This window comes from Artemia franciscana, chromosome 8 (assembly GCF_032884065.1).
Source record: "Artemia franciscana chromosome 8, ASM3288406v1, whole genome shotgun sequence".
Classification (NCBI taxonomy): Eukaryota; Metazoa; Arthropoda; class Branchiopoda; order Anostraca; family Artemiidae; genus Artemia; species Artemia franciscana.
In genome coordinates this window covers 36,327,368-36,340,676 of record NC_088870.1, presented here as the reverse complement: position 1 = coordinate 36,340,676, position 13,309 = coordinate 36,327,368, and the positions used below count along the sequence as shown (strand labels likewise).

The following is a 13,309-nucleotide window of genomic DNA, read 5'->3' as shown; positions in this document are numbered from 1 at the left end:
TAAAGTACCTATCTACAAAAATGTGGAATTTTATATTTTTTGCCAGAAGGCAGATCACGGATGCGTGTTTATTTTATTTTTTTTCCCAGGGGTGATCGTATCGACCCAGTTGTCCTAGAATGTTGCAAGAGGGCTCATTCTAACGGAAATGAAAAGTTCTAGTGCCCTTTTTAAGTGACCAAAAAAATTGGAGGGCACCTAGAACCCCTCCCACGCTGATTATTTTCCCAAAGTCAACGGATCAAAATTCTGAGATAGATATTTTATTGAGCGTAGTCGAAAAACCTTATAACTATGTCTTAAAAAAAAATACAAATTTCATTTTAATTATTCCTCTGCGGAGAGCCAAAATCAAAACATGCATTGATTCAAAAATGTTCAGAAATTAAATAAAAGAAAACAAGTTTTTTAAATGAAAGTAAGGAGCGACATTAAAACTTAAAACGAACAGAAATTACTCCGTATATGAAAGAGGCTTTTCCTTCTCAACGCCCCGCTCTTTACGCTAAAGTTTTTTACCGTCTTAAAATGTAGAATTAAGAGAAAGAGTCAAACTTTAGCGTAAAGAGCAGGGCGTTGAGATAAAAAGCCTCTTTCATATACGGAGTAATTTCTGTTCGTTTTAAGTTTTAATGTCGCTCCTTACTTTCATTTAAAAAACTTGTTTTCTTTTATTTATGTTCAGAAAGAGCATAAAAAATGGCACCTAGTGCTATGTTCACTTTATTTGTTAGTCAATAATATGAATGACTCAATGTTTACCGAATTTATCATCTTCAAGGAACAAAAAGGGCTTAAGCAACTAATATATTTGGAAAGAACATAAAAAGGCATTAAGTGGTAAGTTCACCAGATTCCAAGGTTAATATTTTAAAATGCTCCATATTTACCCCAGATTGAGGGGTGTTGGGAAGAAAACAGGTTAAAAAAAAAATCTTATTTGAAAATATACAGAATAATTATAACTAACACATTTTGCATGCAAGGCAATTATACTTTACCCCCCCCCCCTGGCTATAGGGATTCTTTATTTTTCTTGTTTTATCACAGTTGATTATATTTGCAGGCACGTGGAGCAATATTTGAGAGAAAATCTTTGATCCACCCAGTCCACAAAACCCTTTTCCCCCCTCAATCCAAAACAAAACGACCCCCGCGCAGGGTGGCAGTGCCTGTTGACAAACTTCAGCCGGTACGCTGTGCCCATCAGCGGTTAGCGAGGAGTTTTATACCTAGCTTTGTAAAAATGTATAACGAAAGTCAGGAGGATTGATGTGTTTTTTTTTCTTTGTTTTTTTTTTTTTTATTTTGCGTCGCGTTTTAATGTGACTATACCATAAGAAATTTGGCAGTGCCATGAAAATTTTGGTGAAAATAAAATCTTATCTATCTATCTATCTATCCATAATCTGCAAGCATTGATGTATCACAATTACATTGGATAAAAATTCAAAACAATTTCTACATTTTTTTCATCATCCATATTTCTTCTGTCATCTTTGATATTTTCTGACATATAGGTTAGACAGTACTTTTTAACACCCTAACATAGTTAGAAGAAAACATGGCAGATCTGTTCAGTTGTTTTTTTTTTTTTTTTTGTTAAATTTAATCTTGACATATCAATGTTTGTGCATTATACAACTTTCACCAAATGGATTTAAAATGAAATATTATGTTCAAAACAAATGGTGTAACCCATTTTTATATCCAAAAAATATAAAACCAAGTTATTATTTTTAAGGATCCTGTTGTATAGAAAAGCCGCTTGGCTTTTGCCCCCTACGTCATCAAACAAAAATTAAACAATTATCAAAGACTCACATATTATAAAACCAAGAAATTAAAATAGAGAAAGGATAAAAATATAATTCAAATCAAATCACCTTCTATTCTCCCCACCCTCTTGTGACTGGTAAAAAGCAATTAACCTATTAAAACCAACAAAACTACAACCAGTTGAAAATATTTTTTGAAGACATGAAAACTCCCAGTGCCTCTTTACATGTCTCTTTTTATTTTGTCATTTTTACTAACATGGGGAAAACCTAAAAAAAAGAGAGGTGGACGTCTTCAGGACCAATGATCTGATTTTTTTTTTTTATTAGAATAGTTCTGTCAATTGTTAAACAAGGGCAATCTGAGAGGATGTGATCATTTGTCTCATCAACATTTACACACCTATAAAAAGGGCCAGACTTGCTATCTGTCAGATGATAAAATACTTGAAGTGATCTGGTCATTGCATGTCCAGTTCTCAGACGGAAAATATAGTTTACAATTTTCCTACTTGGATGGATAAAATTATATGGGATACAATGCCCTGCAAAAGATAAACTCGTATATATTAGTAGCTGCAATACAGGTTTTATTGTTTCTAAGAAAATTTGAGGCAGAGGTTATTAAATTTAAGGATTCATTTACAGTGACAACAGCCTTCCAAGTAATTGAGTGGTGAATAGACTGTTTTGCCAGATCATTTTCAGTTGAATAGCATGAGAAGACATTATTTTCTGAATCTTTTCCTGTAGATGAACAGTCATAGGAATAACTTTTCTTACCCTCTTTTTTAGATCAGAAAGAACACATTTCGAAACAAAGAAGGATAACAAAAGCACCTGATCCGGCTTCCAGCACAGTATCCACCGCTTTTTTGGAGACCAGGGCATTCTGCATGGAAAATAGAAGTTTCATCTGAAACTCTAATCACAACTGATGGACCTTTCCATTCAGAAAAAATGCCTATGGAAGCTTTTCCATCATTTGAGAGTGGTCCATCAGTAAGTATATTTTTCCAATTAAAAAATTCTGCCATTTTAGATAATGTTAGTTGGCAGAGGATTTGATTGTTCGTTTTCGTCTTAGGGCAATCCAAGCCAGGAATATTTATATCTATGGTATTATCTATGTTATTGGAAGGATTGGAGGAAATCTGAGTCTGGCAAAAAAGATTAGATTTTCAGCAACATCAAACCATCCAGCAAGGAAGTCAACTTGACAATGGCTGGACTACTGTATGGCTTCTAATTTTTCACAGGAAAATATACAATTTGTGAGACACTCCTTGAAAACATGGTGGTTTTGATTGGTGTTAACTTTCTTAAAGTAATTACAGGAAAGCTTCGAGAACCTTTCTTCTAAAGAAGGGATATTAACCTCGTTGAACATTGGTGAAATGGGTGCACTTTTTAGTGCACCTGTGATTAGTCTCAGGTCATGGTGTGCTATTGATTCTATTTGAGAAATTAACTTTTTGAAGCTGAGTAATATACAGGGAGACAATATTCAATCTTTCCATATATTATGGACATGAATAGTTTTCTAAGTCCATCTTGGCTAGCACTTTTGCCATGCAACAGCATGCATAAAATTCAAGTTGCTCAAGTGCATCAATCAGACAAGAAACATGAATATTCCATTTTAACTAATTATCAAGCAAGACACCAAGAAACTTCACAGTCCTGTCAAAATGGTTATACTTCTAATACAGAGTCAGATCAATTGAGGGACACTCTTGTCCATGATCATTTTTCCTTAAAAAAAAAAAAAAATGCCAGTAGCTTTTTAGGGATAGAAAGATATTTTTTTCTATCAAGTCATATTGACAGTTTATCAATTACTTCCTGGACCTTGGGTTGACAAGTTTTAGAAGAAAGGTCTTCAGTCCAAAGGGCTAAGTCATCTGCATATAAGGCAAATTTTATTGAGGGCATATCAGCTAAAATAATATCATTAGTCACTGTGTTGGAAAGAGGAGGATCCAAAACTCTCCCTTGGAGAACACCTAATAAAATCAATTTAGCAGAGAAACTTCCTGATGCAACTCTACTTTTAACAGATCTATTAAAAGCACTGCCCTGCACCAATTCAACATTTTTTTTCTCCCAACATTAAATTTGTGAACCTACCTAACAATTGCAAAGGGGTCCAAACTATCATAAACTTTCTTTATGTCAAAGAAAACTGCTGATACAACTCACTTTCTTGTAAAAGCTTTCTTTACATCATACTCAAGTTGAATTAGGTTATCAAGAGTGGATCTAACTTATGAAAAACCTGCTTGTGCAGCAATAAGTATATTATGAATGTGTGATTCAAACCTGAGCTTAATCGTTTTCTCATAGTAGTTTAGCTATGCATAAGGTTAAGGCAATTGGACAATATGATGAATGATTATAACAATCTCCTTTACCTTTATATATTGGACTAAAAATGAAGACGTCCAAATTATTGGAACAGAACCATTATTCCAAAATCTATTAAACAAGTAAAGAAGAGGGGCCAGAAAAGTTAATGGAAGAGCTCTAAGGATTTTTTGTGGACCAAATCTTCATCCATTGCTGAGTCATTTAGACTGTATTGTAGAGGTTAACTCATACATATCAAAATCTTTGACAAGATTTGGGACAGACCCTGGGGGAAACTGAGCTTCCATATACAGGGAGGTATTATAGGTTCAATTATTTAAAGATTAACCTGCACAATGACTATTCAACATCTCTGCCACCTTGTATGGCTTGAACTTAAGTGAACTATCATTAGACTTAATCCCTTGAACAGACTGTTATCTTTACCAGTCTGTTATTTTTACTGCCATTATCCAGAAAATTTTTGATATTTTTCCAGAAGGTTTTAGTAGGAGTTGACTGAAGCTGACTGATTATATTGATTTTCACAAATGTCTTCCCACGCTACTTTTCTTTCAGCTAGGACATGTTTTTTTAAAAATAGCTTTAGTCTTTCTCACTTCAATTTTTTTTTTATAAAGGTTCCTTTTATCTGAAACAAGATTTTTCTGGTATTACACTTATTTTATTTTATTGATTCTAATCTACTATTCCAAAAATTAATATTTTCTTTTCTATTTTTTACTAATTGTGTTTGGATTTTGAAAAAAATGTTTGAAGCATCAATGATGCTTTTAGTGATATTATCATTTAAGTCATCAATATCATTACTAATATCAGGGACCATACTTCCCAAATTAACTGCCATGGCTTCCAATTATCCTCATTGAAAATTTATCTAGGAGAAATATTTAATTTTAAAAGAACTGGTTTTTTAGAAAGTTCTGCAATAATTGGATAGTTCTGACTGCCCAGGATATCAGTAAGCCTGGACACCTTACTACAGAAAGACAGTTTGAACCAAAAAAAAAATTAAGGTCAGTGGTTGGATTTTTACCATTGAAGAAATTCACATAAATTCCCAAATTCTTAGGCGTAAAGAGCATGTGGAAATGCTGACTGATAGAGATTGAATCCAATAGCAATGATGATTGAGGGTCTTTAGGGTGGGTTGAATCCCACAGAGGATGGTGAAGATTAAAATTGCTGAGCATTAGTTGGTTTGAGAAAAGGTCTAAAAGTTTCTTTAAGGTAAAATTATTGAAAGAAGAGGGTTTGTTTCTATGTATTAACAACTGACAGATGATGCTGATTATCCATCTCAACCTTCACAGCTAATACTTCCACAGATGACAGGACATCAATATTAACCACAGAGCTAATCAAATTATTTCTCATAAGTGTGAAAAGGCCTCCACCTTTTTGAGACGAAAGATTAGGGATCCTATCTTCTCTATGTGTTGTATAATTTTTAACATTAAATTTTTGACCTGAGGACAAATGAGATTCTTGGATGCAAACAATTTCTAGGGATTCAACATCCAAAAACATTCTCAACTCAACCAGATGATCAATGCTGTGTTAAACTGAACATTTTTCATTCCAAACTCTTAACTGTCTTAGAAACTAAGGGTTTTTTCTATTTGTATTTAGTTACTGTTTGTTTTGAAATAGGTAAAAGTGTACTTGCATTGCTTTTGAAGAATTGATTTTTGGTTGAGGAAAGGTTTCTTTTTTATTTCTGGTGTTGGTTTTGAAGGTGAATTTGAGATTAGGACAGAGTCAATTGATTCCAAGTCAATCTCAGAAATAGAATGATTTGTGGTGGAATATGTAAATGTTTTATTAGATTATGTATGTAAAAGAGTATAGATGGTATTCCGAAAGAGCATAAAAAATGGCATCTAGTGGTGTATTCGCTTTATTTGCAGGTCAATTATATGAACTGCTCAATATTCACCATTAATTAATTTTTTCAAAAGCAACTAGAAATTGGAATTTGCCTTCAAAGCAATTAGGCATACTAAACTAGGAAATACCATAAAAAATGCATCAATTGATGTACTCACATTCTTCCCAGCAACCAGAGTTCCAAACAGATATATCATATCTCTTTTATTCAAAATATAGAATGGTAAAATTCTAGTCTAGCTACTTCTTGCTGCCTAGGAAAGGGGCTAGGGAGTGACCTTCAATGACCTTTATAAATCCTTTTGTTGTGAAAGTGAAACACAAACAGATTACAAAACAGATTTTATGTTTAAATGAAGTAGCCTACAAGTAAACTGCTTTTAGCTTCACAGCTGAACTCAATTCCCATTTATGAGGATTCAAAGATCTACAAATACATCTCCTAAATTTAGAAGAAAAAAAAACATTGATTACTTAAAATTCTGCTCAAATGACAGGAATTCTACTCACAGAACTAAAGTCAGAGAAAAAGAAACTGATAACTGAAAGCTGAGGTAAAATACTGTTTCGTCAAGTTTTCTATAGGTGTACATCTGTCAAGTAGGCAGATTTCTAAGATTTAGAAATGAGAAAAGGGTTAAGATGGAAGCTTGGCAATACCTCCCCAGAGTAGGCCTAGAGTAAAAGACCTCTTTTTGGGAAAGACCACTTTTCTTAGGCATTCCTGAAAAATAGCATGGGTTTTTGGACCAACCCTATTTCACAACAGCATGGTGCAATTTCAGGCCAGCAACAAGAACCACACCTTCTTGGTCAAATTTTCACAAATAATTTGTCAGTATAAATCAAAATGTGATTTCTGTTTTGACAAGCTATTGAAAAGAAAAATTATATTTGTGATTTATAGAAACAATATCAAGTAAGCTAATTAGTTACACTTTTAGATTCAGAGAAAATCAGATTTCTGTTAATATGTGAATAAAAATGAAAAACTCAGAGGATATATATATATATATATATATATATATATATATATATATATATATATATATATATATATATATATATATATATATATATATATATATATATATATATATATATGCCATTAAATTTCTTGCTTTAAAGTCAACAGTAATTGCAAAAGGCTCTTTGTCTTTAATCACTTTATTAAATATGTCCTCTGTTTGTGGTTAATTTCCATTGGGGTTATATACATTAACAATAAATATTGTATCCTTCTAACCAGGAATACTCAGCAAGCTACCATCTCAATTTTAGAACTTGCAATTTCTTCTACCTTAAATCAAAGCTTGGAGCAATATAAGGATATTCCATTCTTGTGATGCTCCAGTGATGAAAAAAATTCGTTTGGTGTAGGTTGTGGTTGTTGATCTAGACTCTTGTGGAGGACTCTGCAGCTTCCCAATTGTAAATGAACTCCTGGCAGAGCCATTCCTTATCAAGGTGAGACTTTAATGTGTCAGTTGAATTTACAGAAACTGTTTCCTCAGACAGTCGATTGCACAGATTGATGACTCTTTGGCTGAAGAAATGACTTCTATGTCTACTCGTTCAATTCTGCATGGGAAATTTCATTGAATATCCTCTGGTACCAGAATGCAAGGGCTGTGCAAAGAGACTGGGAAGGGTGTTTTCTGTAAGGATTTTTTTGGTTAAAATCATATCACCCCTTTTCCTTCAGCATGTCAGTGTTGGCAGCTTCAAACAACATAGTCTTTCTTTGTATGGAAGTTGATTCATGCTGCTAACCATCTAAGTGGCACAACACTGTACATCCTCAAACAACTTCCTATGTTTTTTGAAAAAAGGGGCTGCCAATGACATTCTGACCTCCAGACATGGTTGTACAAGGACCTTATATAACTTCATAAAAACTCTTGGGTGTCGACTGGAGATGGTTCTTTTTATTATACCAAGGGATTTATTTGCAGAAGATGAAACAGACTTAGCATGGCTACTAAACATTAATTGGTGATCAACAATCCCCCCAAGATCTCTTTCATTGGAAACAGCAGAAAGGAAATTGTCTCAAGGGAAATACTTATGATGCTTGTTGTGTTTGCCAAAATGGATGACATGACATTTTTCAACACTAAAGGCAAGGAGCCACATGTTAGCCCATCTTCCTAGACTGTCAAGATCTGTTTGAATTTATTGCTGGTCAGATGGAGTAGTTACTTTTTCAACTAGTTTTGACTCATCAGCATAAAGGGTAACAAGATTTGAAAGAAGGGTGGGTGGATTGTTGATATAGAAGTTGAAAAGTTTTGGTCCAAGAATAGTGCCCTGGGGCATGCCACTTAATGCAGTTGTGGGAGAAGAAAAATGAGGAGTTCCTTGTGAATCAAAAACTCTGGCACTATGTGATCTTTCAGAGAGGAAGCCCCTAATCCACTGTACAACACCTTCATTGAAACCTGCAGCCTTCAGTTTGATTATGAGGAATTCATGACAAACCTTGTCAGATGCTTTGGAAAGATCAAGAAAAATCATGTCAACAGGAAGACCCTTATCAAGCAGGGTAGTTACTAATTCATATGTTTGAATGAGGTTAGTGTCCACAGGTCTACCAGATCTGATTCCATGTTATCATGTGGAAAGGGTGTTATTGACCTCAAGATGTTTAATTAGAGCATTGTTAACAAATCTCTAAAGCACCTTAACAATTGCAGAAGTGATGCTTATAGGATGGTAATTTTCTGCAGAGTTTCTTTGTTCCTTTTTATGGATTGGGGTTATATAAGATGTTTTCAAATCATGTAGTAGTTCTCCATTTTGAAGAGATAACTGGAGCAGCATCCACAGGGGGTAACTGAGAGCTTTTCAACACTCCTTAAGAAGACATGGATGAACAACGTCTGGTCCCTTTGACTTATTTACAATAAGCTTCCCAAGGCTATTGAAAATGATTACTTAACTTATTGACAGATCAGACATGGGTAAAAGCACTTCATATAATGGGGGATCTGGTGAGGAGGTACCTGAGTTTTGGGTGAAGGCAGAAGCAAATTGTGCATTTAGAAGGTCAGCTTTATCTATCGGAGATGAGTGTAGAACACTGTGGTCAACAAGGTCAGGAATAGTATGATTTGGGTATTTAGCAGACATGTCTCCAGAAAGATTTTGGGTTTCACATAATGTCAGAAGCTAGTTTTTCCTTGTAAGCAGATTTCAGTTTTTTGAAAGAATTTGTTACATGATTCTGTGCTGCCTTGTAAATTGACAGGGGCTTCTGGTTCCTCTTCTTCATATGCATTTCCAAGTTCTAGATTTCTGGTTAATCAGCTTCTTAACTTCCTTAGTGAGGAAGGGAAGGAATCAATATTCCTCCTCTTGACTGTTCTGCTCTATCTTTTCTAATTACTTCATAATTTCTAAGCCTACATGAATACTGGGGTTGTAGCCATGTTTCTTGAAAGCATCCAACATCAATTTTGTCTTTTTCTAAATAGCAATCTAATAAACCCTTTATGCCTTTCAAAATAGATCGGATGTTAAAAGACAGTGCCTTCATTCTGATTTAGCCTATTTGCTAGGTTCCAAACTTCTTCAACATTAATTTCAACTTCAAAAAGTGAGTGTGTAAGATGACATAACTTACTAATCCTCTCTTTCATTTCTAATTCCTTGATTTCTATCAATTCTGGCACTTTAGATACAAATAACACTAGCTGTTGAAGAATCTTTTTAGGTTCAAGGAAGGATTGCTCTTTCACAGCCTACTTATTCAGTGCATCTGCATAACTCTGGTATGCCTTAGGTCTCTTTTCATAGGTAAATTTTGGGCAACTGAAATTTTTATGATTTCATTGTTTTATTGGCAGGCTGAGCTGCAACTAGATGTTTTTGAATGGTTTTTTCCACAGTTAGCACAGACATACTTTTTGTATTTTCCAGACTCTTTTGTTTCTAGTTTTAAGGAACATTCTTTAGAAGCATGTTTGTTTACACACCTTAAGCATACAGTATGTGGTGTCACATACTCGTAATCTACGAGTAATCTACATACTAGGTAATCTATTCCTATCATAGTTTGAGTAAAAGTCTAACTTTTCAATTTGAAGAATTTTCTTTAGGGTAAACGTTTACTTTTCTTCCAACTGCTCTAAAGTGCATATTACTGCATATAGCAACATTCTAATGATTGCATATTGTTTCTTTGTCATTATTAGAGAAGCGCATCCATTTCCGGTTGATCCTCCTCCATTGGGCATAGTAAAAGTGTGTAAAGTGGGCTTGCTTACAGGCAACATTACCTATAGAGCAAAGCATATTAGTCCATGAGTCCTGCAAGCAGCAGGGCAAGGTCTGTATCCTATATATATATATATATATATATATATATATATATATATATATATATATATTTAGTTTTATCACTCTTTGTTGAATAAATATAGAATACAGAACTTGCCCTATAGCCCACAGCCTCTTGGACTAATATGATTTGCTCTATAGGTAATGTTATCTGGAAGCAAGCCCACTTTATGTATGTTTAGTCTCATTGGAGGGGGATTTTATAAACCTAAAAAATGGACATGCTTCTCTAATAATGACAAAGAAACAATATGCAATAACTATATGCAGTAATACATACTTTAGAGCAATTGGAACAAAAGCATACATTTATGTTCTTTAGTTCTAGAGTGTTTACTCTGTCTGATGGAAATTTTACCTGTGAGGTGAAAACCACCATTAGATTGGCCACTGATTCACTGCCTCTATTCTGTTATTCCTAGTACTAAATTTGGTACAATTCTAGTTTAGTGACTTTTGGCTATCTTGGAAAGGGGTTAGGTTAGGAAAATGAAACTTTCAGGGCTGGGTCTAAGGGCTAAAGTATGTCTTGTGAAGGTATTTTAAAGTACCCACTTCTACTCCTTCTCCCTCTAGAGGGCCCTGAAATTCACCTACTTGACAGGTCTATTACCTATTGAAATTTTGACAAAACAACATTTTACCTAAATTTTCATTTACCAATTGCTTTTTCTTGGCCATTAGTTCTCAAAATGCAATTCTTGTTATTTGAGTAGAATTCTGAGCCATATCAAGGCTTTTTTTCAAAATTTAGGAAATGCATTTGTATATTTTTAAAAACCTTTTAAATTGGGATTGAGTAAAGTTGTGAAGCGGAAAACAATTTTGCTGTTCTAAATTCAAGCAGAAGATCTACTTTGCAAGGTTTCATTTTTATAACACACATATTGTTAAAGGTCAGGACCCTCTAGAGGGAGAAGGAGTAGAGGTAGGTACTTCAAAATACCTTCTTGGTATATACTTTAGTCTTTAGACCCATCCCTGAAAGTTTCATTTTCTTAACCTAACCCCTTTCCAAGATAGCCAAAAGTTAATGAAATAGAATTTTACCCTGAATTTCTCTAAAATATCTTTCTACAAGGCTATAGGTTTTAGTTTTAGAGGTTTCTTTCTCAAGAGGTGAGCCACTTCTCTTACCATTTCTTTTTAGTACACCACTAATCTGTTCAACCTCCAAAGGATTTATGGCATTTGTGATGTCCTCTTCTACTTCCTGGGGGAGGGGAGGAAAATCAACTGATAACCCTGAAAATCTATTATGGACACTTACTGAAGGTAAAATTGTACATTCTGAATTGAGGGGGCATGACATAAACAACCTTGATGACTTGTGTGTGACAGAGATGCACAGTAAAGTGTGGGGGCCCTTGTGTTTCCTGATATGATGACTGAGGATATTGTAAGTGAAAATTTTTAGGTGGGTGATGGGGCTGTCCAGAGTATACTGGAAATGACTGGGTGTGAGGTGGTGAGTAAGCTATATATGGAGGTCAGATGGTCAATGTTTGTAATACCTGAACAATTGTTTTGGGTCATGAAACTATTGTTAATAGATGCAGTTTGACTTTTTGAACATCTTTTCTCTCTTGCAAAACTACTGCAAACTCACCATTATGGAGTTAGTCTATTATATATTTGCACATTAGGGGGAGGGGGTAAAGCATAGCATATATTAAATACAGCAATGGTAAAGTTACATGTTTATCCTATGTATAAATACAAGAATATTTGGGCCGGAATAACTCTATAATGGTGAGTTTGCAGTAGTTTTGCAAGAGAGAAAAGATGTTCAATAAGTCAAAATGCATCTATTAACAATAGTTTCATGAGCCAAAACAATTGTTCAGGTAATACCAACATTGACTGGTGAGATTGAAGTTGTTGAGATGATAATCCTATTCATGCTGGTGTTGACTCAGTTTCAGTTATATGGTTTGTCTGTTGTGAACGGCTAGTAGCCACTGTAATACTTTCCCCACGGGGACCCCCTATTAAAGGGTTGGAATTCACTAATGAATTCTAATTCAAGTATTCTAAATGCTCTTACCGAAAATAAAAAAAAGTAGAATATCAATAGATCTAAAAGTAGACCTGGGCAAAAACTTATTTTTCAGTTTTACCTTGCTGGTCCGTTTTCGTAGACCATTTGAAATATTTAAAGAAATATAGGAACAGGGTTGTCGACTATACATACCTTATACCCAAAAGAAACATTTCTATGGAGAATATGTAATGATATAATTAGACAAATAACATTTTGTTATCAAAAATGTCACTTTTCAACCTAATAATACTCAAATTACTTATAGAATACTAAATCTACTACGTTTTTTCATTTCATACAATGTTTTCCCGGATTGCCAGCTCTATCCTAAGGACAACTATCTGTAAATATTTTGAAATTCTTTGTAACTTTGTATTCTTTCATCTATAAACGATTTTATTTATTCTTGTTTTAGACTACACTCAAGATAAATGACAAGCAGGTAATTTTTTTGTTAACACTCATCTCCGGCTTCCGATGGTCGAGTAAAACATTTATTAATTTACAAAGTATTATTAACTGAAAATGAACAGTTGACAAAATGAAACATTATAATTATTAATGGCATAGAATAAAATAAAAACCAAGCACCCGGGGTGAATTTCATCAGTTTGAAAATTTTCAAATAGTTCCTAGTTACATGTTGTAAGAAAGGAGCAATTCGGTTCAATAGTAACCAAAAGTATTAAAAACAAGAATCAAATATCAATAAATATTTCATCAGATTTATTTTATTATGCTGATACCAAATACTTAATATTCATTAACTTTTGTATTAACCATCAAAGGGTACGAGTGTGAGAAAATATGCCAAGTTTTCAAAAAAGGAGGAATATCTCGATGTAAACTTGAGTAATTGGAGGGATGTACAGGATTTCAAAAAATA

The 13,309-nt window shown here is 33.9% G+C and overlaps 1 protein-coding gene across 1 annotated transcript in view; it reads right to left on the bottom strand.

The window, feature by feature from the left end:
• Positions 1-12,511, bottom strand: part of LOC136030362 (uncharacterized) — a 54,556-nt gene extending 42,045 nt beyond the window's left edge. Inside the window, exon 1 of the mRNA XM_065709284.1 lies at positions 12,500-12,511. The gene's annotated coding sequence lies outside the window, so the exon portion shown is untranslated. The remainder of the gene's footprint in view (positions 1-12,499) is intronic.
• Positions 12,512-13,309: the final 798 nt, after the last annotated feature.